Source organism: Lissotriton helveticus, chromosome 7, assembly GCF_964261635.1.
Source record: "Lissotriton helveticus chromosome 7, aLisHel1.1, whole genome shotgun sequence".
Classification (NCBI taxonomy): domain Eukaryota; kingdom Metazoa; phylum Chordata; class Amphibia; order Caudata; family Salamandridae; genus Lissotriton; species Lissotriton helveticus.
The window spans coordinates 44142155-44169779 of record NC_136068.1 but is presented as its reverse complement, the minus strand read 5'-3'; the positions used below and the strand labels follow the sequence as shown (position 1 = coordinate 44169779).

The 27625-nt window shown below is 45.4% G+C and overlaps 1 protein-coding gene across 6 annotated transcripts in view; it reads left to right on the top strand.

The window, feature by feature from the left end:
• Positions 1 to 27625, top strand: part of ARHGEF1 (Rho guanine nucleotide exchange factor 1) — a 459136-nt gene that overhangs the window by 36306 nt on the left and 395205 nt on the right. For 3 of the 6 annotated variants that reach the window (XM_078651351.1, XM_078651352.1, XM_078651349.1), the window contains exon 1: positions 10650 to 10774. The exons of 2 other annotated variants lie outside the window; for them this stretch is intronic. The gene's annotated coding sequence lies outside the window, so the exon portion shown is untranslated. Of the gene's footprint in view, positions 1 to 10643; positions 10775 to 27625 lie in introns of those variants that run through there. One more of the 6 variants, XM_078651354.1, reaches the window with a different exon arrangement.

Below are 27625 nucleotides of genomic sequence, written 5' to 3'. Positions count from 1 at the left end.
GTATCATCATAGGTTTTCCTCCACTCTCTTTCCAGGACCCTGCATTTAAGGTGGCATTCGGCGAGGGTCTGGGTATACCAAGGGGCATTGGGTTTTCTTACACGACGGGCTGATTTCAGGCTGGTTGGGTTGGAGAAGGATGTGACCATTGTGTCAATCCAGAAGTGAAGATTTTTAGAATCTAGAGTTACATCTCTGACAAGAGTGGGAAGAGGGGCAAGGGGCCGGGGATTTAACATAATACGTTCCGCTACTTTCTTCCAATTAGTCGGGAAGGGTGCGGGAGAGCGCATGGTGTTGGGTTGCGCTAAGTGTTGTGTTGTAATGGAAAAAGGGATAAAACAGTGGTCCGTCCATATTTGTGGGATCGGGGGCGAGACAGTTAGGGCAGTCAAGTTAGTACAGATGCCATCTAGCGTGTGGCCGGCCCGGTGTGTTGGGGGGGAAACCAGTTGGGAGAGGCCAAAAATGTCCAGGGAGTGTTGGAAACTCAGCGTGTGGGGGTCTGAAAGGGATTCCAGATGGAGATTGAAATCACCAAGAAGGGTGAAGGTGGGGTAGTGGGTCAAGAGTGTGGCAAGGGTCTCGTCCAGGGAATCCAGAAACGAAGAGGCATTCCCAGGGGGGCGGTAGACGAGTCCACCTGAGAAAGAAGTGGATGGGTTGATTTGAATAACAAATCCTATACCCTCACAGTGCTTGATAAAGGTCAGATCAAATGCATGGCACGTGAGGGACGACCTGACGATAATGGCTATACCCCCACCCCTACCAGAGGGTCTGTCACGCCTAAGGATGGAAAAATCAGTGGGGAGGGCGGTTGCTAAATCGGGGTTAGATGCGTCGTTTAGCCACGTTTCGGTAATGAAGATGGCGTTGAGGCCACGCGACAGTATAAGATCGTGAATATCCTGCGCGTGGCATGTTAGGGATCTGGCATTGATCAGGCCACAGTTGAGAGTGACAGTTTTATGTGGAGGGGGGGGGACGGGGGAGAGATTGTGTCAGGAGGTCCTAGAGATGCCCATTTACAGAGGCGGCATGAAAAAGGGCCCCAGAGATGATCAGTTAAGAGGTGCCCCTTACAACTATGGCTGGGACTAGTCAAGCGTATTAGGAGCAGGGCATCGGAATCATACCTGATGGCAGGAAGATTTTGGACAGCATGGCCCGCACCCTGCGCGATCCTGGCGCGGACGGGCGCAGACGGGCTTGGCTTTGGCGCGGCTTCGGCGCGCATCCGGCGCCCCCGCTGCGCCAGCCCGCTGCGCCGTCTGGCTGCTTTGCACATTTATAGGGAGGTAAGAGGGTGGGAAGGACGGCCCGACTTGAGCGCTGTCCCCACCTGCCTCACACAAGATGGCGCCCACCGCCGCCGGGAAAGGCTAAGAAGCGGCTGGGCACGAGCAGAAAATGTGTTTCAAGGTGTCAGAGTGCCTAATAATACAATTCCCCTTAGCTTGAAGTCCCCCACAGTCAAAAATAAGGCGATTATAAAATTGTAACAAACGCTCCAGAAACGCTATTAAAATACATAAAACAGGAGTGACATGGATTAAAATTGCTCTGCAGCTCGCAGCCCCAGTTCCCCTCACCAGGGAGAGCTTCTAAAGGCGCTGAGCGCTGCGGATGGGCTAATCTAAATACAAAAAGAGGGCGGGAAAGGCCGGCCCGACTTGAGCGCTGTCCCCACCTGCCTCACACAAGATGGCGCCCACCGCCGCCGGGAAAGGCTAAGAAGCGGCTGGGCACGAGCAGAAAATGTGTTTCAAGGTGTCAGAGTGCCTAATAATACAATTCCCCTTAGCTTGAAGTCCCCCACAGTCAAAAATAAGGCGATTATAAAATTGTAACAAACGCTCCAGAAACACTATTAAAATACATAAAACAGGAGTGACATGGATTAAAATTGCTCTGCAGCTCGCAGCCCCAGTTCCCCTCACCAGGGAGAGCTTCTAAAGGCGCTAAGCGCTGCGGATGGGCTAATCTAAATACAAAAAGAGGGCGGGAAGGACGGCCCGACTTGAGCGCTGTCCCCACCTGCCTCACACAAGATGGCGCCCACCGCCGCCGGGAAAGGCTAAGAAGCGGCTGGGCACGAGCAGAAAATGTGTTTCAAGGTGTCAGAGTGCCTAATAATACAATTCCCCTTAGCTTGAAGTCCCCCACAGTCAAAAATAAGGCGATTATAAAATTGTAACAAACGCTCCAGAAACGCTGTTAAAATACATAAAACAGGAGTGACATGGATTAAAATTGCTCTGCAGCTCGCAGCCCCAGTTCCCCTCACCAGGGAGAGCTTCTAAAGGCGCTGAGCGCTGCGGATGGGCTAATCTAAATACAAAAAGAGGGCGGGAAGGACGGCCCGACTTGAGCGCTGTCCCCACCTGCCTCACACAAGATGGCGCCCACCGCCGCCGGGAAAGGCTAAGAAGCGGCTGGGCACGAGCAGAAAATGTGTTTCAAGGTGTCAGAGTGCCTAATAATACAATTCCCCTTAGCTTGAAGTCCCCCACAGTCAAAAATAAGGCGATTATAAAATTGTAACAAACGCTCCAGAAACGCTATTAAAATACATAAAACAGGAGTGACATGGATTAAAATTGCTCTGCAGCTCGCAGCCCCAGTTCCCCTCACCAGGGAGAGCTTCTAAAGGCGCTGAGCGCTGCGGATGGGCTAATCTAAATACAAAAAGAGGGCGGGAAGGACGGCCCGACTTGAGCGCTGTCCCCACCTGCCTCACACAAGATGGCGCCCACCGCCGCCGGGAAAGGCTAAGAAGCGGCTGGGCACGAGCAGAAAATGTGTTTCAAGGTGTCAGAGTGCCTAATAATACAATTCCCCTTAGCTTGAAGTCCCCCACAGTCAAAAATAAGGCGATTATAAAATTGTAACAAACGCTCCAGAAACGCTATTAAAATACATAAAACAGGAGTGACATGGATTAAAATTGCTCTGCAGCTCGCAGCCCCAGTTCCCCTCACCAGGGAGAGCTTCTAAAGGCGCCTATCAAAAAAAATATGTTTTATGTATGTTATTATCATCCTATCTAGTTAGTGAATACTACACTGCTCCCATTACTTCTGTTCATCCCTACTGCCCCTACCCTGTCTTTGTGAAGCGCTCTGATATCTGTAAGGATCTTGTTCGCGCTATATAAAACTTTGAATAAATAAATAAATAAATAAATAAGTTCGCACCTTCCGTGTGCACCATTTATTGAAAAGCATAATTATTATCCTATGTAAAGTATTTTCATCATATTCTTTAGTGCCATGCCTTTCTTAACATGTTTCCATTTATTTTCTTGTACCTCAGAGATATTCTCTATGCTTCTGAAATAGATAATTTATTACTAATCAATCTGATTTAGGTAATGAAGCAGCAGTGACCCTGTTAGTTTAACTGTGGCTAATGGTTATTTGATAGGAACATAATTTACCTTACTGTTTTTGTTCTTAGAATATTTCAAGTTACTTGAATTTATGTATACTGCCTCCTCCACTTCAGATAATACTCTAGTGTGCTTTTAGGGAAAGAATGTTAATCAATAACTTATGTGTTTCCTAAATTCCCTGTTATTTCTTATATTATTAATTTTCTGTAAACTTTCTTTTACCCGGTGGTGAATATTCTAGTCCTTTTCTAGTCGTTCTTATGTAGACCTACTCCGCTTCTCTCGTCCGGTTGTTATATATTATCAGTAGACGTATCTCTCCATTACTGTAACAATGATCAAAAGGATCATTATTTCATGTCTCAGGTTTAACTCTCTTGTTTTAGGTCCATTGTCCCTGGTGTCTCACCTTAATCCAGTGCTAATTTACTTCCTTTTTCAAATGTTGCTTGGCTCCTTTCTTCCATCTTCTATTAGCATCCCCCTTAATACGAGATACTGTAAAATGAGTACATATAATTCAAGATAGGTTCCCACTCAACGTAGTTATCAATTCAAGATAGTTTCCCACTCAACGTAGTTATTACCCCATTAGAGGTTGAGCAAGCAATTTGCCAGAGCGCTAATCTAAAGGCCCCCGGTCCAGACGGAGTCCCTTTTGACTTATTTAAAGAGAACGTCGATTTATGGGCCCCCTTGCTTGCAAATGTAATAAATGCCTATAGTAAAACAGGCTTTCCCGACACATGGCATGAAGCCATAGTAATCCCAATATTTAAGAAAGGGGACAGGCAGGACCCAAAATGCTATCGTCCCATTTCCCTGCTAGACACTCTGATGAAAGTAGCAGGCAGAGTGTTGTGAACCAAATTACAAGCTTGGACAAAAAGCAATGGGATTCTTTCGAAATTCCAGTACGGCTTCAAGACAGGCCTAGGTACTGTAGAGCAGGGATTAAACTTGACCCTAATAATGAGCAAATATATTGGAGTAAAAAAAGAGAACCTGTTCCTAACATTCGTCGATCTAACTTCGGCCTTTGATTGCCTGGATCATAGAGTGCTATGGAAAACCTTGATTAAAATGGGGATAGACTTACACATTTTATCTTTTATACAGGAACTATACAGAGATGCAGGTGCCACGGTTAGATATGGCAAAAACGGAGAGCGAACTAGAAAATTTCCCATAGAAAAGGGTGTTCGTCAGGGCTGCATCCTTGCTCCATTCCTTTTTAATTTATATATTAATGAGGTAGCAGTCTTTTTAACTGAATTGGAAGTTGACTATCCCAAAATAAATGGCCTCTCAGTCCCACTATTATTATACGCTGACGATGCTGTGATTATGGCACGCACACAGTTGGGCCTTCAGAGGGCTTTAACAGGATTTTCAACTTTTATGAGCGATAGAGGACTAAAAATTAATGTTGATAAAACTTTTACAATGTGTTGCACCTCTAGAAATAACTCTAAATTAGACTGCAAAACCTTTGTAAACCATACAAAGATAGCCACGACCAAGACATTTTCTTACTTAGGTATCACTTTTAATAATAGGGGCACATGAACAACAGCAATCACTTCTCGTAATTTGGCCTTTTCTCGCACGATAGGTGCAGTCAAACAATTTGCCAAAAGATTGGGCGGGAAACCTATAGATATACTGCTTAAGATCTATGCAGCTAAATGTGTCTCCACTGCTATATACGGGCCGGTATTTGGGGGTTGGCAGATTGCACCCAAATACAAACAGTGGAAAACGCATTTTTCAGGTACCTGCTATCAGTCCCAAGATCCACTTCTACGACCATATGCCATAATGAACTAGATAGAGTTCATATCACCGATTTGATAAAGATAGCTCCAGTTACGCTGTGGTACAAGATTTGGACATGTGATGATACAATTTTTAGCAGGGAAGTAATCCAAGACTGTTTTAACCAATCCGCTTCTAGCAAGCTTCCATGGTTAGCCTATGTTAAAAAAAATTTGAACTCTGTTGGTCAACCAGATCTCTACCTAAATCCCACCTCATGTACACGAATAACTAAAAGAGCTTTAAAAGTGGCATGCCTCGACTTACTGGAGGAGAGGAGGTGGTACTTAGATGGGAACAAGTGTACAATAGTGGCCCACCGTCGTATTCTCCACGGACCGGGCCTTCATCCTTATCTGGCACCAGCATTTTCGTGCTACCATAGAATGCTTTTGACACGAATGAGGACTGATTGTTTTTATAGGTTAATATCGTTCCCTGTTCCTAATGATTGGTCTGTAAAATTGATAAAATGTCCGTGTGATGATATATCTACCCAGTCAAATATACATTGCATATTTTTCTGCAAGTATTACCAGTGGGATAGAAAAAGATATCTGATACCAATTTTAAAGCCTTGGGGCCTGAGAAAATGTAAACCTGCACTAATCAGACTGTATATGCTGCAAGACGAACTTACCATCGCCGCGGCGATCAAATTTTTGACATTTGCTGTAAAATGTAGAGGGACTTTGGTCTAATGACTATGATTTTTGACTGTGATTGTAAAATGTATTATCTTGTGCATAACTACATCAAATAATACATACTCGCTGCAATGACCACAAGTTCCCCTCGAAACCCTATGAATTGTATGACCTTTTATGAATTTCCCTATTTTTATGTATTTAAGAAATGTTTTTTATATTCCGATTTTATATCTTATAACTATGCAATTTGTAATGGGTAATTGAAATGTAAAGCGAATTAGTTTCTGTATTTTGCATTTTGTGTGCTTTTATGGTTTTTTGTCAAAATACTGAATAAAGCTATCTTTGATTTGATTTGATTTGAGTACATATAAATCACTCATGACCTTACTTAGTTAATCTGTTAATTGGTTTTAATTTTAATAATTTAGGCACCCAAGGTCATTATATCATTCAACACTATTTGGACATCATTGTATTATTACATAATTCTTATGGAACTCAAATATGTTCAATAGCCCTCCTGCAGGGGTGAAAGTGCGATAGGGAGAAAGGCCATCCTACTTTAATCTACTCACTGTTCTATGTTTTGCAATCTGTTAAATTTGCCACTTAATATAATGGTGAATATTAAAATGTTTAAATATTCTTACATATTCTTGGCAGGTCTTAGACCTAAAATCTATTTAAGTGACTAACAACCACTGAGAAACACTTCGAACTTCTCAAGAGAAATACTAGCATTCTTCCTGCTGCTGTTGATTGCTTTTGTAACTAATCTATATTTAAACAAACTTTTGTGTCAGAGACTCGCATTAGATTACTGCAGTGTCTTTCCAGCACGTCCGTCTGTTAGTCTGGTCAGGATGCTATGTACAACAGGGAGAACAAGCCTTCTATTTATACTCCTACCTAGAGTTAAGTGCTCTCACCTGATTTTAAGAGCGCATTTGTTTTAACAGTTTCGAAGAACTCCCTGTTTTCTTTTTGATTATCATTGACTCCTCAACATTCTGCATCTGGCATTACCCTACGGAATACTAGTCTTTAAAGGTAAAAGAAAATGAAGGGGTTGTGGTAAAGATTAAAAATAAAAAATATGAAAATAATTTCATAATACAAAAAAAGAGATAATTACCTTTATAAATGGTTATTTGAACATTGTGAGAATTAACATTAGGCATCGGGGTTTCGATCCCTAACATTGCTCCTTTTGTTATAGTCGTCGGTATGTTTTGTGGCCATTCTGCTACGTATGTTATTATTAATTTAGCATCTCTCTGTTACCTTTTACTGTTCAGTAAACTGCTTTTCAGTCATTTATTCAATCTCTGTCTTCTTATTGAGTTCATAATACACTAAAAATAAATTATATTTGTTTCTCTCCTGAGTATTTCTTATGTTCACCTACATTTAGGGACAGGGGAAGATAACAATATGCATAGAAATTACCCTTTTTTTGTTTCTTTTTCCTTGTGTTGTTGGAATTGTCTACAGCTCTTATGGGATTAGAACCCCATTTTCCTTACTGTAACACGATCAAGGTATGTCGTTTCTCTTCTAGAGCTACATTGTTATTTTTTTTAAATATATTTAAATTTGTCTTCAACGTATATCTAAGTTAACCCAGAGCTTATTGATTAAATTGAGGTTTTCGGATTTCATCCTTTTTCAGTACACATCTTTCCTGAATCGTTTACCCACAAAGTAACTTTTTTTTATTTTTTATTTACTTGAGTTTTATATAGTGCTGGCTAGACCCGGAGGTATCAGAGCGCTTTACATGAGGAGAGTTATATAGGTTAAAAATTACACATTGTTACAGAAGGTACATCAATTACAAGTTACATCAGTTGGTTCATGGCGTGTACGGGGGTAATGTAAAAGGGCGACGGCGAGGGAGATTAAACGGAACAAAGCAGGCGGGGAGAGAGATTTAGGGGAGAGAGGAAAGGAATAGGGGAGGCAAGCAAAGAATGAAGGAGGGAAGGGGTGGGGGAGGGGTAGGAGACACAGCAAGGAGAAGAGGAAGTAACTGCGTCTGATGTCCGGCTGGGTGGGTGACAGCTCCCATCGGTAACAGGATCATTCCCAGTCTTCCATTATGTGTGATTCACTTGTCTTATTTATTTATTTATTTTGAAGGTTTTATAGAGCGCAAACAAGATCCTTGCGGATATCAGAGCGCTTTAAAACGATAAAGCTGATTATACATAATGAATAACATGACACATTATAAATGCAGTAATTTGGGGGAAAGAACAAGTATTGGATAAATATAAGAATACACACGAAAAGTCGTAGAGTACCGAAGCATGGGATCATAGTACAAAAACACAGAAAAGTCGTCGAAGAACAAACAAGGCGCTTCTCGGTTGAAAAAGGATCAGGGCGGGGTAGAGTGGTCAAGTAAATGTTGCAGTGAGAATCGCTTTTACTTCCTTTTTGAAGGATACGTTAGATTAATTCAGTCTGGTTTCAGGGGGAAGAATATTCCAAATCCTAGGTGCCCTCCCAGAGAAGGATCGTTTATGTGTTTTTTTTAATTGAATCTTTGAGGTTTCAGTAGTAGGTTATATGCACCCCTAGAGGACCTTGAGCCACCAGAGATTGTCAATTTCTGTGCGAGGTAAATGGGCGCCTTGTGGTGTAAGGCCTTATGTGTCATGCAAGCTATTTTTAGATGAATTGTCACGGTGAATTCTCTCAGCAGGGTCGCTGAGACTCCAGGGCATAAATGCTATATCCCTCCCCAACAAGGGGAGAGGAGTGCTTTGGTCACTGGCACACTTAGAAGAATGAAGGGTAAGAGGAGGGAGAGGGGGTAGAATACCCAGCGTGAATACAGGGTCTGACTTCCGGCTGGGAAGGAGACGGTTCCCAGTGGTAAGGGGATCAATCCCAGTCCTCCACTTGGCTATAGTTCTTTGATGGGTATTCAGCCCTAATTCTCCTCAACTGGTATTACTATATTTCACTCTCTTTCCCTCCTTCTTAAATGCAAAAAATCTTCAATTTAATGCGTCATCTGAATAGAGTGGTTGTAATTACAGCACAGTGTGTAATTTCCTATCCATATTCAAACCAAACTGGACTGTTCGCAATCTACTTATCCAGAATGTTTCCCTGGTTCTTATTTTTTCTCCAAGTCTCCCCCACTCTCCTATCCAGGGTGACATGGTCTATTCCCAAAAAGCATATTTTTTCTATTTCGGTTTATGTTTGTCTCGAAAATTAGCATGGATATTTCACATCACAATTTTTAATTGCCCTCAGATGTTCCATCCATCTGATTTTCAGTTTTCTTATTGAAGATCCCATGTACATTTTACCACAAACACATGCCATTGAGTATATGCAGCTACTTGTGTTGCAATTTATATAAATGAGCCAATCTCGTATTTCCTATTGCCCCTATTGTCAGAAAAGGACTTCATTTTATCATCAACATGTTTTTTTAAACCTCTCTACTAATCCGTTCTTATTTGGTGAGTAGAGTGCAGTCTTTATGTGACTAATATTGGCATATTTCCAAAATGTACAAAACTAATAAGAAATAAATTGTGATCCGTTGTCAGATACAATAGTTCTAGGTTGTCCTTCTTTCCTTTATTGAAGAAACTCAATGGCAGCTGTTTAGTCAGCTTGTGAAAACCACTTAACTTCAACCCACTTGGAGAAGTAGTCAATTGCAACTAATTTGTACATTTTCCCCCTAAGAAGACCCTTCGTATGGACCCAGCATATCAATTGCATTTTTCCCCACGGTTTGTCCGGTGCAGAAACATGTAAATAATTTGAATGTGTCATTTTCAAAACTTTACCAGAATCAGCACAAAGTGAACATCCTTTTACAAAGTCTACAATACCATTGTCCTTATAAGGCCAACAAAACAGCTCCCTCACTTTCTTGATGTTACTATATTGGCCTAAATGAGCAGTAGGCATGAGTTTCCTCCTTATGCCAGCTGGAGGTATAAATAATTCACCATTCAGAATGAGTTCATTATTAATTGTTAACTCTTCTCTAGATACTACTACAATGAAGCTTTTGATTGGCTGCTGATTTGTTGTCAGTAAAGAAAGAAAAGTATAATTCCATCCTACATTCCTGACATACAAATAAATTGCAGTGCAATTAAAAATGCAGGCATTTCCTCCGAAAATTCTACTAGTGTGGCATAGGAATTTTTGCACGGCACGAAGTGACAGAGAGAATAGATAGTATGAGTCTACAGAGGTGGAAATTGGGTGTTGAACATACCTGGGTACAGTTAAATGTGTTTGTAAATTAAATAACATACTGATTAATTAAAAATGTGATGTAATTACATTTAAACATAACATGACATGTGTATTGTAAAGCGCATGTTCACCCTGAGGCATCTTGGCGCTGAATAACAGATGTTTATTGTTACTCAATGGTACTCATTTTATCAACCTCAGATGGATGAAAGGCTGAGTTGACCCACCAGGATTTGAACCTGTGACCATGAGGTCGAACACAGACCCCTACATTGGAAGCATTAGTCCATTGAGCCACCAGACCTGGCTAAAGGGCATTTTACGTTTCTACATATTATTTTTCGTATTTTCTTAAATCTGTACCCTCTATTGGGACAGTAAATGCATACACACTATGGACGGTTAGCAGTCTAGTTGTTTGCTTTTGCCAGTGGGCCGCTCATAACAGGGCAGGGCCTGGAAGACCGTAGAGTTCAGCGTGGGCTAGAGCGGCCTCGCGCTGGCGGGAGCGTCACCTGGCCGCGGTGCATCCTGGGGGGGAGGCGGAGCGCCGGCGGGGATTGGCCGCGCCCCGAGCTCTGGTGCCTGGCTGTGCCCGGCTCAGAGTCTTCCTGTCCCGGCGGCGTCGGCGCTCAGCTCCGGGGATGCGAGCGGGCCCCGTCAGGTGAGCGGCTGCGGGGGCGGGTACTGCCCGGCTGCCAGACGCGTGAGGAGGCGGGAGGGAGTGGCTCCGACCGTGGGACCTGTCTGACCCCGTATGCCCCGGCCCGTCACTGTCTGCGCCTGAACATGGCTCCCCCTCTGTGCACACCTTTATGACCCGCCGAGAACAGCGTCCTCCTCTGACAGACACCCTTGACAAACCCCCTGCAGCGGCCCTGCTGAACGCGTCCTTTGAAAACTTCAGTTAGTAACATTCTTAGACCCCCCCAAAAAATAATATATATATATACCACTGCCCCCCCCAAAAAACCTAAAAATATATAAGCCACTGACCCCCCCAAAAAAACTAAAAATATATAAGCCACTGACCCCCCCCATAAAAAACTAAAAAATATAAGCCACTAACCCCCCCCAAAAAAACTAAAATTATATAAGCCACTGACCCCCCCAAAAAAATATATAAGCCACTGACCCCCCATAAAAACCTAAAAATATATGCCACTGACCCCCACCCCAAAAAATATATAAGCCACTTACCCCCCCCCCCCCTCCTTAAACATCCCTGCTGCAGCTGTATGCCCCATCTTAATGTCAGGCCTTATATCCACTGTTGTCAGCTTATCCATATAACCTCCTACTGTATATCCAAACGTATCCCCTAGAACCACTTGCCAATTAATCAGCAATATTCTCCCTATTTAACCATTTTTTGATAAGCAAATGTTGTTTTTATTAATTGAGAAAATGAAGAAAATACACCAGCCTTACAGTCTAACGCCATAACATTCTAGGACTTAGAAAAAGAAAGCTGCACCACAAGATTTACAGGCAATAGCAAAAAACATAGGAGTATAAAATTGGACGTTTACTTTAGGACTAACTCCACCTCCCCCAACCGTTTCCCCAAACCCTACTGTACTTCCTAGGACACCCACGAGCCTCGTGCATAGCTTTCTCCTACTCCCTATTTAACCTTATCTGTATTCCCCCTGCCTAGCCCCTTGTCCTCTTGCATAACTTACTATTTTATGTTCCCCTCTATAGATTTCCCCTTTGAGTAACTCCTGCTAATACGCTCTTTAATTACCCCCCGCGTCTTCTGACCTCTGCCTCATTATGCAACACCTCGTTTTATAGTGCCCTTTATGCATACTGGTCCATACTACTTTAGTCACACCTCTTTTACGAACCCCACTTTTTTATACACACACCTTAAAACCATCTTCATGCATTCCATATCAGTGTCATTACTCAATCTGGTGGGAACAGCAATGCCCACTTAACCGTTCGTTCAAACAGGGGATTTTCACGTGAATGCTAAAGGAGTTTAATATTTTCATTAAGTGCACTTTCTTGTTTATACACACAATGTTGAGCAGAAATCTGCCCCCAGCATCTGTTAGACCTGGTTTGTCTTCCTCCCCCCACCACAATAATTGGTGTTGTTGTCTTGTAGCCCTTGCTACGTCCCATGCAGTTGGTATCATTTAGGAGTTCTACGTAACGCTGTGTGTAGCCTCTTTGTTACTTCACTACTATATAGAATGTGGCACAAGTCCAGCAGTAATGGTTAACAGGAACCTAGCTTGCATTTCATTAAGTATTTCTCACTCACTCTAAACGAGGCCGTCCAAATAGTATTGGCTATAATAACTTGTTTTTATAAAGCATTTCATAATGCGTTTTTTTTTTAGAAACGCCGTAAATAACAGTTGTAACTATTATCCAATTTAATGGCTTCCAATTTATAACTGGAAGGCTATGCTGACTTTGTGAGACTTATGTGTTACAGATCGCTGCATAGCTCCTCAGTAAACTGTGTACACACCCAGCCTTCCTTGCCATGAGGACTCATCTCTGCTGTGACGTTTATTTGACTTTGTTTTCTTATCGTTGCAACCGTGAAGTTGGCAGATGCTGAACGAAGTAGCTAATATTTACCCAGCGTGTTTTGACGGTATAATGGCGCATTGTTGTTGTGACTGCCTCCATCATCAAGGCGCTGAGTATTGCCTGCCTGATAACCGCTGGAGCTGCCGAAGGTGTCCTTCGCCAGTCTGCGAGGGGCGGTTATAAATAATTAAGAAACCCACACAAAAGAGCAGGGATTGTACCGTCCCCAGAGCGTGCGATTTGCTGCTCTGCACTACCACAGGGCACGCTGTCCAGGGCATTCTGCCGGCCTTTGTGGCTACTGTTTTGGTTGGTCTAGACTGCTTCTTGGTCGGTCCGGTGCCCTGTTTGTACCATCTTCTCTTCAGATGTTGGCTCACCCACATCCAGCCTGTCCACTCCCATGGACACTCATGTGCCTGGATACGGGTGGGTATGGTGGGGTCTGGTCTTAACGTACCTGGCCCTCACTCTATTCCCTTAAAACATAAATATTTGCCTTTGGGAAGTGTCACCATCTGGCACTGGGCATACAGAAGACAGCAGTGCCTGCCTGTGGCCACGTGAACCTTAGATTATCTGTGATTGGGCATGGGAACTGATAATGGGCACCAGTAGCCTGGGAGCTACTCCTACCAGGCACCTAAAGCTGGACAGACACACGGGGATTGTTTGCATTATGGGCAAGTAAAAACTCGTAATACTTAACTACCTTGCACGTAAAATAGAAATATCTATGACTGGACTTGTGGAGACGCGTAGTAGTGGTAAAATTACCATTTTAGCTTGTGAAAGTGGGAATGTCTGTGTACAGGGGCTACAGAGACTGCGAATATATGCTTTATTTAAGGAATGTGTATCACCCCAGTCACCCAGTAAGTGTGCATTTTGATTACTGTTATTGTTGCAGTGTATTTAGATGATCCCAATTTATTAAATAGTTGTGTGTGTGAACTTCAGCGCAGTCTTTCAAAATCGTATCACGATTTTTGTCACACTTTAGTTGCCCTGTGTGCTTTAACGTGCTTTGCGCTACAAGCAAAATTTCTCCTAAAACTTCTAAACGGGGAACCCTTTCCTGTAAGGAGACTTGAAATCCTATGACATGTTGGATACAATTATTGACTTGTGTATTCTTTCGCCTTTGTTACGTATTTCCCCGTAACACTGAGGGCTGACAACATAAGAGATGGGATACGCACTGTTATTTAACGGCTAGTTTGCGTTTGAGGAATGTGACTGGACATTTACGCTCGTACTGCCAGAATCTCAAAACCGTAATCGGCGTAATATTGCACTTCACTGTGGTGGACCAGGCATGGAGGTACCTTTGCTACCAGTTGGACGTTATTAGCACTGTCCATTGATTTGGGCTGTTTAATGAACGTTACAATTGTATAATACATTGTTAGGTTTTGTTATTATGTTTTTCGCATTATACAGCGCCAACCCAATTGTCGCACACTTTTTTTTATCTAGATGCTCTTTCATGCTGATTATGGAATTCTGGTTATCAGTCTAGAGGAATCATTGATAGTGTCTCATTTGTTGATGTTGGGGATGGGGTTAAGAATTTTGACAGTTTTTTTTTCTCCAAACGCTTTGTGTCAGTTTGAAAGTAAAGCAAGCATGATCTAATACACTCTTTGTGGTGTTTTAGGTGTATTGCTTGGTATGCCAAAGGAGTTTATAATTTCCTTTTTGTTTTTTTGGGATATAATAGGTTTATTTATTGCCATTTGTACTGCTAGAGAACAGTTCTAGTTATAAAAGTATCACATGGTAGGTTGGTATTCTATGATGCCGAGGTCTGTTTATGGTAATAGCGTATTTTTTGGGTTTATTGGTGGTATGTGACTATGCCATTTTTGGGCTGCCAACGTCTTTGGAGTTTTATGCCTGACAGTGATAGATTTGTCTGGTGTGTGCCGTTTCATTATGCCAGTTTATAGATGTGATTGAAACAATGGTATTTTTATGTTATGGTTTGCTGTGGTAGTCTCTCGGATGACTGATGAAAGCCCACATATTGGTTATTAGAGGTGTGTTGGTTGCGTGTGGCATTGGCTGTTTGTTGTATATTTGATTTGATTGAATTTATCATTTGTAGAGCGCACCAATTACCCAAAGTGGTACAAAAGGGGGTTTCCGTCCATCACCACCCCCTTTTGTACCACTTTGTTAGCCATAAGTTGGCAGGGTATGCTCAGACGTGAGTCCCTTGCTCACTTTGCCACTGGATTCAAGCAAGCCGGGCTGAAGACGGCTGAAATGCCATAAACCGGTCCTCGGAAGCTTGTTTCCGGTCATGGGAAGGCATGGCTTGGCAGTTCGGGCTGGACTGTTCCCATGAGGCACAGGGTCAGACTAATTTGCATATGGCCATGCCTGAACTGGGGTGGCAGAGTGGGCTAAAGAACGGTGATGGATCAAACCCAGATCTGTTGACTGGGTGTGAGTGTTTGATTGGTTCAGATGCTCCGTCCATCACCACCCCCTTTTGTACCAATTACCCAAAGGCATCAAGGCGCTATATTGCATGTGGGTTCTGTGTTTCAGATGGTGAGATGTTGTCATTTGACCCCCTGCAAGACTTTCCATTGAATAATTGCCTAGAATTAAACTAGGGGTGTCTGATTTTGGGTATCTGTTTGTGCCTCTACCAAACCGTGGGAAACAGCCCATCCACTATAGAAGTGTTGATGGTCCGAGGCTTTGTCAAAGCAGACGACAACATAACTGATGTTCCTCATTGCCAGGTGATGTCCAAGCCCCGTTCTGCTGTCATCCTGCACCTTGTTTAATACAAGTCATCATGGCGAAGACCTGGGGTGCTTCCCATTTCATACATTAACATGAAATGTAAAGCGCACATTCACCCCAGAAGGGGTATCCTGGCGCCCACTGAAATAATACATGTTTATTCAACTCCATGGTGTCATTTTATCGACCTCAGAAGGATGAACGGCTGATTGGACCCACCAGGATTTGAATCTGTGACCATGCAGTTGAACACCGATTCCTGCAGTGGATGCATTAGTCCACTGAGCCACCAGATCCAACATTGCATTCGAAGCCCTATTGGGACCATTGGCCAGCTCCTCGCATCGGTTTATCTTGTGCCTGTGTCCCTTAACCCCCTCCCTGAAGACACATTTGTGATAGTGGCTACACCGATAATTTGTGTCTTGACTATGAAAGTGCTCTTGGTGTTTTAAAATGCCATATGTTCCGACTCCTGATTTTGTAAGAACCGTGGCTTACAATGTTGATTACTTCCTCCTTGCCTATTAACCTGAAAGAAAGCTCCCACATACCTGAGCATTAAACGATTATGTATGTGTGTGTTATTGTGGGAAGGCAACGGAGCACTATACATGGTCACAGGCAGACAGAGTCAACGTGTGATTTTGGATGGTTAGCTAGTTTCCAAGGGCGGGAGTTGACTGCATTGTGATTTAATCTTCTTTAAGAGGTGTGTCTTCCGCTTTTTCCTGGATTGGAGAAGGGGTTGGGAAGTGCTGATGGATGCGGGGATGTTCCAGATCCCGAGTACTCACATGGCGAAGACTTGTTTTTTTCTCTTATTTTATATGGTCCTATTTCTCCAGGCCCTTGATATGGGGTGCTGTAGCATGCAGGGTGCCTGCCTGTAAGAGAGGCATTATTGAGTCTCAGAGGCCGTGGAGCAGGGCATTGCCACTGTTCAGATGCGAGTACCAGGATTTGAACAGAAGTTCTGAAGTTGCTTTTTGGGAGGAATGGTTTCACTTTCTTGAGTAGAGAGAGCTGGTTCCCGCCAGTCTTGGTTTTCTTGCCATTATGTTCCTTGAGGATGATATTAGGGTCCAGCGTGAATTCAACTGACTAGGGTAAATATTAGAGTTTAAATGTGTCCAGGTGCATGGCGTTGAATCGGGTTTGGGGTAGTTCTCACTTTTGTTCACGATGAACAATGGGAATTGTGCCTTGATGAGGTTGAGTTTCAGGGAACTTCTGGACATCCAGGTCTGCATGAGGTGCGAGCACCGTTTGAGGCATTGGATGGAGCAGACTAGACTTTACATACCGTTGTCTTGTATGATACTAAAGTCTGGTATGCCTCGAAAGGAAGATCTTGTGTCTCAGCAGCTGGACACCAGTGGATGTCGCTTCCGAGTTCATCGACCGAGCCTTAGTGCCCATGCAGTTGAGACCTTTGCCCATGCAGTTGAGACCTTTGCCCATGCAGTTGAGACCTTTGCCAAGGCACATCCCAGGGCCTCGGTGAGAATGAAGCTGCACCTGTTGTAAGCATAGGGCGGTAGAGTGTAGTCCGCACGAGGCCAGAGGTGAGTCAGTTCACGAGTTTGCTCTATGCAAGTCCCAGCGCCCTCCTCACCCCTGACACGATTCTACTTGGATCATTTCTACAGCGCTGTCTCCTTTGGAGTCACTCTGTCTTCACGCTGCGATCGTTTCCAGTCTCCTCTCTCCCATCTCAGCCCTCCCTACCCCGCCCCTTCCACCCTCCTTTTCTCCCATGATATCTCGTGTCTTCATCCTGGCAGGCTGCCTCACCTTCACCTCTGATTCGAGGAGCTCCTCCCCCTCGTTTGTTTTGACTGCACTTTCAGCTTTTAAGTGTTGTGTGAAACACGGCTGCTTGCACAGAGCTGGGTGAGGGATGGGCCTACAGCACCGGGCGAGGAGCTCTGTATGGAGACGTCGGTGTCCTGATGTGCAGGGTGCTAGTGCTGTGTGCAGGGGGAATGCTGCAGGGAGGAATGGGGTGCTGCTTGCACAGAGCTGGGTGAGGGATGGGCCTACAGCACCGGGCGAGGAGCTCTGTATGGAGACGTCGGTGTCCTAATGTGCAGGGTGCTAGTGCTGTGTGCAGGGGGAATGCTGCAGGGAGGAATGGGGTGCTGCTTGCACAGAGCTGGGTGAGGGATGGGCCTACAGCACCGGGCGAGGAGCTCTGTATGGAGACGTCGGTGTCCTAATGTGCAGGGTGGTAGTGCTGTGTGCAGGGGTAATGCTGCAGGGCCGAATGTGCTGCTGTGTGAAGCAAACTTTTTGTTATCATTGCGGTGGGTTCTGCTGGGTGGAACAGTAAGGTGAGCACATCCCAGTGCTGTGAGGAGCAGTAATGCTGTTTTGAGGAGAGCGGATAGTGCTGCGTGTAACCGTTATTGTACAGGGAGCACATTGCACATTGTTGTGCCACCAGATCCAACATTGCATTCGAAGCCCTGATGGGACCATTGGCCCTCAGTTCTTTCGTAAGTTTGGTGTGTAGTGTCGTGTTGAGCTTTCATGCTGTAGTGCCCACGGTACATGCTGATGTACAGCACGGCAAGTGGATACTGCAATGCTGGACGAGAGCCTCCCATATTGTCAAGCAGTATGCTTTCTGGAGGGAGCCTTATTGGGCAAACAGAAATCAAGATGCTACTCAAATGAAGCTTGATCCAAGTCTGTTACTGCCAAGGAGGTCTGTGATGAGAGGGCACAGCATGCAGCTTGCCCAAACAAGGTTCTGTTGTTCACTGCACACAGCCAGAACATGCCAGGACCGCATGGTAAGATCTCTGCCTATTGTAGAAGGAGTTTACTGTGAGATCACTGTCTGCTGCCAGAACATACTAAAATTGCACATGTAAGGCCCAAACATGTCCGCACAAGATTCTGTAGTTAGTTTACTGTGCACCCAGAACTTGCAAGGACTGTATGGTTGGGTGGCTGCATGCCGCAAGAATGTGTGAAGATCGCGCTGGCATGGTCAAACCATTCAGGCGACTCTAACAAGAACTCAGTGGTGAGGTTACTGGATTCAGTTACAGCATACCAGTATTGCAGAGTGAGGTCGCTGCAAGGAGTTGTGACGTGATGTCGGCAGAGGCGAAGTCCATGCACACAAGCTACCCACACTAGGATTGTATTGGTAGGTTAGTGAATGCTGTCAGCCTACAGAAGAAGTGGTTGGGGAATTGATGCAGAAGAAGATGTGAAGAATGCAGAGATGAGGTCCATTTACGCAGCTGGAACATGCAAAGTTTGCAGAAGGAGGTCCCTATATGCACCCAGGACATGTGAATGGCAGAGGTGAGGTCACAGCCACCCTCTGACAGATTCTGATTCGGCATCCTCATGAAGTCAGAGTACAACAATGGTGCATGATGAGGTAGTTATTCTGCCAGAACACACAAAGCTTTATTAGATGAGGTCGTTGTATGTAGTCAAAATCATGGCAGAGCTGTACTGTGACATGCTGTTGGTGGATGTAAACTGAATATGGATTGCTTTGTGGGGATGTCTGTGCTTGCAAGTAGCTGCCTGCACATGCAGTGACTTGCTGTTGGTGCTTGTAACCTCAACCTGCAAGTGCTGCATGGGTATTTAATGTGCCTGCAAGTACTCTGAACATGCTATGGTTTGCTGCATTTAGATTGAGCAAACCAACACCAGGGAAGATGTGCTGATGCATTAAAACCTAGGCTCAAAAATGGCGCATGACTGTGTAACGCCTCAAAACACATGCAACAACATGGATACCCGAGTAAAGTAATCCCCAAGCATTTGCATATTCAAAGATTGAACATTGTATTATGCAGGCATACTGTTTATGGGCCCTGAAGAAGTACCTTTGGATAAGGAACGAAACTCTTTGGTTGGCTTGTCTACCTTTTGACATAGGCAAATATAGAAGTTATAGAAGTTAACAAAACAGTGAAGACTCGTTCTCCATTCTTTGTTGAATTAATTATTGAAAAAAACGCATGTGCCAGAAAACGATTTCAGCTTGGAGTGTATTCCAACAGTAAATTATATTTACTGATCAGGGCAACGTTTTGGTTGTCGTTGAGAACAAGAAGTGTCAGGGCTTATTAAAGTAGGTCCTTGATGGATGTGTACCCAAGCAAGATTATACATTTGATGGTAAATGCCTGAGTGTGCGCTAGCCACAGCTGTTAACTGTATATTGCTTTGTCATCAGGCAATGGTTGTATGGATTCTTGCTATAGCTCCTTGTACCCTAGACATGAAATGGCTGTCATGTGGTGTGCTGTCAGTGTATGTACTCTGAACATGCATTGGTTGGGTGTTTGTGTGCTGTAGCTGATCATGCGATGGTTTGACTTACCTTCCAGCTTTCCTCTGACCGGTGTGAACCCCTTCCACTCACAACTACCATGCCTCTCGGTGCCCTACTCGAACCTCTTTCCTTTCTCTATCCTAAATGCCTCCCTCAGCCCACTTCCTTCTGTATCCAGTGATGTACTCTCTCTGCGAACCCCTTGTACCATATCACTTTCTGTACCCTAGCTCTGTACAGCACTCCTTTGCTTTGCAGCGAGGTTGTAGTAAAGAAGTGCTCCATGCACAGCTAATGTATTTACTTGTTGCCTAACATATAACTGTTGTCTGAAGGCCGAACCAGTGAAAGCTGTCTGTCCGGGGATAGGCCTACTGACCAACGCTAGACTGCAGGATCTAAAAAGCCTGAGAAACAGCTCTGCCTGCCCGTGAGCTTGTATATCTGTGCATCATCAGCTTGTATTATCATCCAGTCATGAGATTGGTGCTTAGACAGGAGCCTGCTATAGCTGTGTAACATGGGGGTGAGTTTCAGTTTTGCTTTCTAACATATATAATTCTAATTAAATACCGTTCCTGAAATTGTTTTAATAATGTGCTGTGTGTAGGGTGTACATTTGCTTGCGTCTGTCTAAGGCTGTTACTTCTCTGCTGACAGCCTCTTCAATTGGTGTGTTTTCCTGCCCCCTCTGGTCCTGTTTGTGACCGAGGCTTTGAACATGCCCTTGAGTTCCGGGGATTCCCTGCTGTAAGGATTATACTGCGGACATTTGTCACTTCTTGAGAGTGACACAGAAGGACCCTTTATCCTTTGCTTGGAATTGGCATTCTGTACCGGCTAGTCTGCGAGTCCCATTGGCACACGTGAAGGGCAGCCAGGATTCAAGCTCTGGTGACGTCATGGTATCTTCCCCGTTTTCATCTATTCGCTAATCCACATTGCAGGCCTCTGGCAGGAACTTTGTTATAAATCATGAAAATGCTCTGGAGTCCTTGCTTATGGTTTGATGCCTGCATCACAAGTTCAAGTTCAGAAACTTATATAGCGCACTACTCACCCAGAGGGTCTCAAGGCGCTTGGGGGAGGGGGGTGCATTTACTTATCGAATATCCAAGTTTTTAGTTGTTTTCTGAAATAGAGGTGGTCCTGTGTAAGGCGGAGGTGGGTGGGGAGAGAATTCCAGGTCTTGGCCGCTAGGTAGGAGAAGGATCTGCCTCCCAAGGTGGATTTACGGATGCGTGGGATAGCGGCGAGGGCTTGATTGGATGAACGTAGTTGGCGGGTGGGGGTGTAGAAGGTTAGTCGTGTGTTGAGGCATTCTGGTCCGAGATCGTAGAGTGCTTTGTGTGCGTGGGTGAGTAGACGGAACGTTATTCTCTTGTTGACGGGGAGCCAGTGGAGGTCATTCAGGTGACCGGAAATGTGAGCATGAAGAGGAATGTCCAGTATGAGTCTGGCTGAGGCATTTTGGATGCGTTGGAGTTTTTTCTGTATTTTGGCTGTGGTTCCGGCGTAAAGGGGGTTTCCGTAGTCTAGACGGCTGGTGATCAGGGCGTGGGTGACCGTCTTTCTTGTGTCGGTGGGGATCCAACGGAAGACTTTTTTGAGCATACGTAGGATGTTGAAGCAGGACGATTAGACGGCGTTGACTTGTCTGGACATCGAGAGAGAGGAGTCTAGGATGAATCCTAGGTTGCGTGCGTGATCCGTAGGTGTGGGTGCGGTTCCCAGGGCAGGTGGCCACCAAGAGTTGTCCCAGGCAGAGGGGGATGAACCCAAGATGAGGACTTCCGTTTTGTCCGAGTTTAGTTTTAAACAACTGTTCTTCATCCACTCGGCTACATCTTTCATTCCTTCGTGTAGGTTTGTTTTGGCGGTGTTTGGGTCTTTGGTGAGGGAGAGGATCAGCTGGGTGTCGTCTGCGTAGGAGATGATGTTGAGGTTGTGTTGTCGTGCGATGGAAGCAAGAGGGCTCATGTATATGTTGAAGAGGTTGGGGCTGAGTGATGATCCTTGTGGTACGCCGCAGATGACTTCGGTGGCCTCTGATCTGAAAGGGGGAAGGCGGACTCTCTGGGTTCTTCTGGCGAGGAACAAGATGATCCATTCCAGTGCTTTTCCTTGTATTCCGACGTTGCTGAGGCGTTGTATAAGGGTGCTGTGACAGACTGTGTCGAAGGCTGCGGAGAGGTCCAGTAGGATGAGGGCAGCTGTTTCTCCATTGTCCAGTAGCGTTCGAATGTCGTCTGTAGCTGCAATGAGGGCGGTCTCGGTGCTGTGTTTGGCTTGGAAACCGGATTGTGAGGGGTCAAGGGATTTGTTGGATTCAAGGAAGGCGGCGAGCTGATTGACGGCTTTCTCTATGACTTTGGCGGGGAACGGGAGGAGCGAGATGGGGCAGTAGTTCTTAAGTTCGGTGGGGTCTCCTGTGGGTTTATTTAGAAGGGCGCTAAGTTCGGCATGTTTCCAGTTTTCTGGGAAGGTGGCGAAGTTGAAGGAGCAGTTGATGACATCGCGGAGATGGGGTGCGATGATAGAGTCCGCTTTGTTGAAAATGTGGTGGGGGCAAGGGTCGGTTGGCGATCCTGAGTGGATGGAGTTCATCAGGTGGATGGTGTCTTCGGTGGTGATTGTGTTCCAGGCGTAGAGGTTGTTAGAGTGCTGTTTTCGTTCAGGGGTGGGTGAAGTGGGCTGGTTATCGGATTGGTTAATGAAGCTGTTATGTATGTCTGCGATTTTGTTGTAGAAGAATGAGAATAGAGAGTCGCAGAGGTCTTGGGAGGGGGTGATGTCGTTGGAGCCAGCGTTTGGGTTGGTAAATTCTTTGACGATGTTGAATAATTCCTTGCTGTTTTGGGCGTTGTTGTCAAGTCGATCCTTGAATGCTGATTTCTTTGTGGATCGGATGAGTTGGTGGTGTTTGCGGGTGGCGTTCTTGAGGGAGGCCAGGTTGTCAGTGGTTGGGTTTTTCCTCCAGGCTTTCTCGAGGGTACGACAGAGCTTTTTGGAAATCTTGAGGTCGTTGTTGAACCAGGGGGCTTTTTTGTTGCCTTGCTTGATTTGATGGTTTTTCAGGGGTGCTAGTTCGTCAATGCACAGGCAAAGTGCTACCACAATACATTATATATCAGTGCTACCATCTTTTCACGAGTTGGTTTGCATCTTATAGTAATGTCATTGTGCCAAACGTTTTGATTCCCCACCCAGGATTTTTATATAAAAAGGTACTCTCGAGATTTTGTCATGGGATTTAGGGCAGGGTCCAAAACCTAAAATGATTGTTCCTTTTCTAGAAATTAACGAAGGTGCATCTTACCCATTTCAGAAAACACATACTAGTGTTGAGTAAAACATTATTCCTTAAAGCGCAAATGTGTTACTTATGCTCTACTGGACCTTCACTGCTCAGGAGAACTAGAGAGCTAACATTCTGTTGTTAGAATAGCATGTGAAGCACTCCTGGTCGCCATGTTGTTGGAATAGGACCCTTGGAATTTGCTGCATTTCCTATGGAGCAGGCTCATATATATATCTCTGCTCCCAGCACTTCCCCAGGACAATTGAATGGCAGTGTTCTTTATTTCTCACTCCTCAATCTCCATATACATATATATACACTCCATACTAGATTGGGATAGCCCACTACCTCTAGATCAAAGGGCGTGTCGACGATATGGACCTCCCAGTCACGGTCCAAATAAATATCCAAAATATACCACAGAGTACATTATACAATTACTTGTTGCCGTAAACTTTGATGCTTTAAGTCCAAATCAGTGAATGCGGTCCAATTCCAGGAGTATACCTACAAGATTTAACTGTAGTTTTTGTTACATCAGACCGCAGTGCTGCTGTTTCAATATTGACATAAATCTGTGTGTTTCAGTCGCTCATGGTTTAATGATTTGTAAATTTCTAAGTAATTGAGAGATTTTCACACTGTATTCCTGCATCCTCGCTGCAAGTATCCAGATCCACCTTTCCTGTAGAAGCACAAATCCAAGATTTCGAATCTGAATGAAAGAACATTTTGTAAAATCCGTCTGAGGCCTTCCATCACACACCAATGAAGTTTATTTTAAGAGCACGGAATGGCGTTTGCTTTCTGCACCTAGGTACTGTGTTAAAATTAGAGATCTTGTTACCAGATGTTTTAGAGTCCTCAAAACGGGTTGGCATTCGGAGTCCAACATTTTTTGTCTTTTTACAATGCTAATTGTGTTTGTTTGTTCTGTACTTTTCCTCGTGATGCAGTGTTTATTATCATGAGTAATATGCTGGAAGTGCTCGATTAATGCGTATATTGTCTGCTGCAAAGTATCTTCTATATTTATTTTCACACATTAATTTGTTACATTTTGAGTGTGTGAGCGAAGTAACCAGTGAGGCACTTTTCTCATGAAGTGAGCACAGTAGTAATATTTGGTGTTACATTCTGCTTAGTGTGAGCTTTCTTCAAACATAACCCTATTTTGTATGGAGAAAGAATAGGACCCGTTGGCCGTCTCTTCCTACCCCTTTGTGGTGGTGATTTGTACACCTGATTTGTATGACTGCATGCTTCCTAACAACGAATACACACATTTGAGCTACATGTCGATGTTACATGCTGAGTGAGGGCTTTTGTAGTTTGGGTACATTGCTTGTATAGGGAGCAGTGATGAAAGACTGTAGATCTCCCTTGTTGGCCGCCGATTTTTCTGCAACATGTAGCAATACAAACTTCTATTTCCTCCTTTCGCCACCAGTGCTGACACACTTCTGTAGCTAGGTCAGCGCTCTAGTCCTTTATTACAGCTCTGTGATCTGCAGACAAGTGGTAATGTCATATAGGTGAACGATGGTTGGTTGTGTCTGTAGTAAGGTTTGTGTCCGCTTCTGGCAATGGCTGTCCCTGGTGTTGCCTCACCTGCTAGGACCCACCCACTCGAGAACATGCTCAGTTGCGTTAAGACCTAATAAGCGTGCACTCAGACACTTTATTTCTGCGACCCCTGCCGACACCCCTTCAAACGGTTTTGTAAATTTGTGTTTGTGTCCTTGGAAAGGCGATGGGGGAGCCCCCTCTCATGATAGGGTCGAACTGGAATTTATTACGTGGCATACTGTACTATTTATAGGTTTGCATTGTTCTAATATGTTTTTTGGGAGGTGTGGCCTGGAGGGAGCCTACCGACATGACAACACAGGTGCAAAAATATATCTTATGTATGCCGTGTGTAAAGGGATCTCTGTATAAAAGCCATTTGTTTTACCTCTCTCATTCTCTGCGTGGATTATATAATCTCCCTTGAGATGCAGGAGTATCCACTGTGCTCGTTTGAGCGGTATTGTGTGTTTTAATGTCACACTCTGGCCTCTTTTGAAAAAGGTGCTGTTTATGCAAAAAGACCGGGCCCCTTGGTGTTTCCTCCTCCCCCAATAAAGAAGTGAAATAAACCCTTACTATAACATGGTTGCCTGTTCTCGAATTGTTCCAACTTCTCGGTCAGAGGGAGATGAATTAATGTAAGGGCGGCAGCAAGTTACCTCTGGAGCGCTAAAGCTGCCTTTTAAACCTTCAGCCTGCTCGGGGTTTGCCTGGTTGCTCTGACGTCCAGTCCGGCAGTTGTCGAAACTGCGACAACAGCACCGTCCTAAGACTTGCATGTAAAACACTATGAACTGGGCGTTTCTGATTTCTTTCTGCGGTCACTTGCTAGATCATATTATCCATCTAGTTGCATTGTCTAGAACCATGTGCACTTTGTCACAGTGCTCAAAGACACAACAGCGTCTTCACATAAGTCACCTGAATACAAATTCTGTCCTTTTAAAAATAAATTCTCTCTTCCCCTTGGTGTTACATAAGACTTCTAGCATTTATATTTACCTTACTGGTTGAGGCGAAGAACTAAAATGATTTAATTGATCCTTGGGACCCAGAGTTTCCTTATGCTCTTCTGATGGAGGACATGTCGATCTCTGCTTCGCGGGCTGGTCTTTGCATCTAGCATCTCTGAGGAAATTCTTTCCTTTCACGTCCCTGTAGTGAGAGTGGTCGTACCTTGATGGTAAGGTTGGTGGCTTAGCTCTGGATTCAAAGGCAGGCAAGACCTGGGCAACCAGCACCCGGAATCCATGAAACCAAAAGGCAGCGAAAATTGCAGCCTGCGAACATCGGCCATCCACTAGTCTCTAATGCAGCGAAGTGGCCTCTCTGACAAGACCCCCTTCAAGTGGAGGCCATTTACCTCTACCTGGTGGGACCTATCTCGTCGTCAGCCTGTATGCACCACCATCCGTGTCACTGGATGGAGTACCTGCTGTGCCAAGGGCCCAGGGTGGTAGCACACAAGGCTCATGGTTTTAATTCAGCCACAGTGAAGCGATGCACCAACCCTCCAGGCTGCTTTCACTGTTTGCAGGGCAAATGAGTGTTCATGCATTGGCCTTTGTAGCCACTTTGGCCTGGTGAATGCAGAATGTGATGTCGTCTGCAGGCTGAGAGGCACCGTGGGGCTGTCTGCAGGCTGAGAGGCACCGTGGGGCTGTCTGCAGGCTGAGAGGCACCGTGGGGCTGTCTGCAGGCTGAGACGCACCGTGGGGCCGCCTGCAGGCTGAGAGGCACCGTGGGGCCGCCTGCAGGCTGGGAGGCACCGTGGGGCCGCCTGCAGGCTGAGACGCACCGTGGGGCCGCCTGCAGGCTGAGACGCACCGTGGGGCCGGCTGAGACGCACCGTGGGGCCGGCTGCCGGCTGAGACGGACCATGATGTTGTCTCTGGGCTGAGATGGGAGATAGGCGACGACGACTCCAGGTCTGGTGTGAGACTGTTCTGGCACTCGGGTGAGGCATATAACAGGAGTACTATTCATCTGCTACTTCCATCCACTGGAACTTGTAAACATACGTACTGGTCGCAGTCCTACCACTTCGAGGAGCTATACTAAAGCCCCTCACTTTACCTGCTTAGAGCTGTCAACGTACACTCGACCTCTGTTTGCAGCTTTCCCAGTGACCTGCTACCACTGCTGGGTGTTTCACCCAAACCTCTCCCTCTGCTGGAAGAGGCCTGGTATGCGGCGCTCCTGCTTTGGACCAAGCTCACACCGTAGTCAGTCGTCGGTGCCACACAGAAGAAGCGCCTGGGTGGGAGCCAGGCCCCGGCATGTCCACCCAGCCTCGCTGCCTCTCCCACCCCTCCTCGGTGGCTGGCTCCATGCCTGGGGCTGGGCACAGGAGCTGCGGCAGCACACTGTGTAAATTCACAGTGTGACTCGATGGAGTGCGAGGCCTGCTGCTGCTTTGAAGCCTGCGCTTGGATAGACAGGCCTCCCTTCCCTTCCGTGTTATTAAAGGCCTCGCTGCCTCGGCAGCCCCGGGCCGGGGGCTGGGCCTTCATGGCAGCAGGCTTCCGTGTTATTAAAGGCCTCGCTGCTCCCTGTGTTTATCTGCAGCGAGGGGACGTTTTCGCTCATTTCCCAGTGTATATTTAGCTCTCCCTCCCCCATGGCTGGCCTGCGGAATGCGCCTTTCCTGCCTGTTTGTTTGGAGCTGCTGTTCAGATTGTGTTCATGGCCTTGGCAGCTAGACCCAGCCCCCAGCCCCCCATCAATAGGGGCTTCGACAGTGAATGAACAGTAGGTACGCCTGCCTGCCTGCCTGCCTGAAATGGGACTGAAGCCAAGAGCAAGAAGCTGCAGTGCCAGAATCACACTGCACGTGCACAAGGCTGGCAGTAATCGATTACAGGTGCCGGACCACCTGGTTATGCCACCTTGCGACCCCCAATTATCACCGGTGAACACTATGGGTCCCTGACCAGCTAAACAGCGTCTCTGAGCTAGTCGACGGGCTATTATCGAACAAATCCCTGCCTGATTGCTGAAATATACCT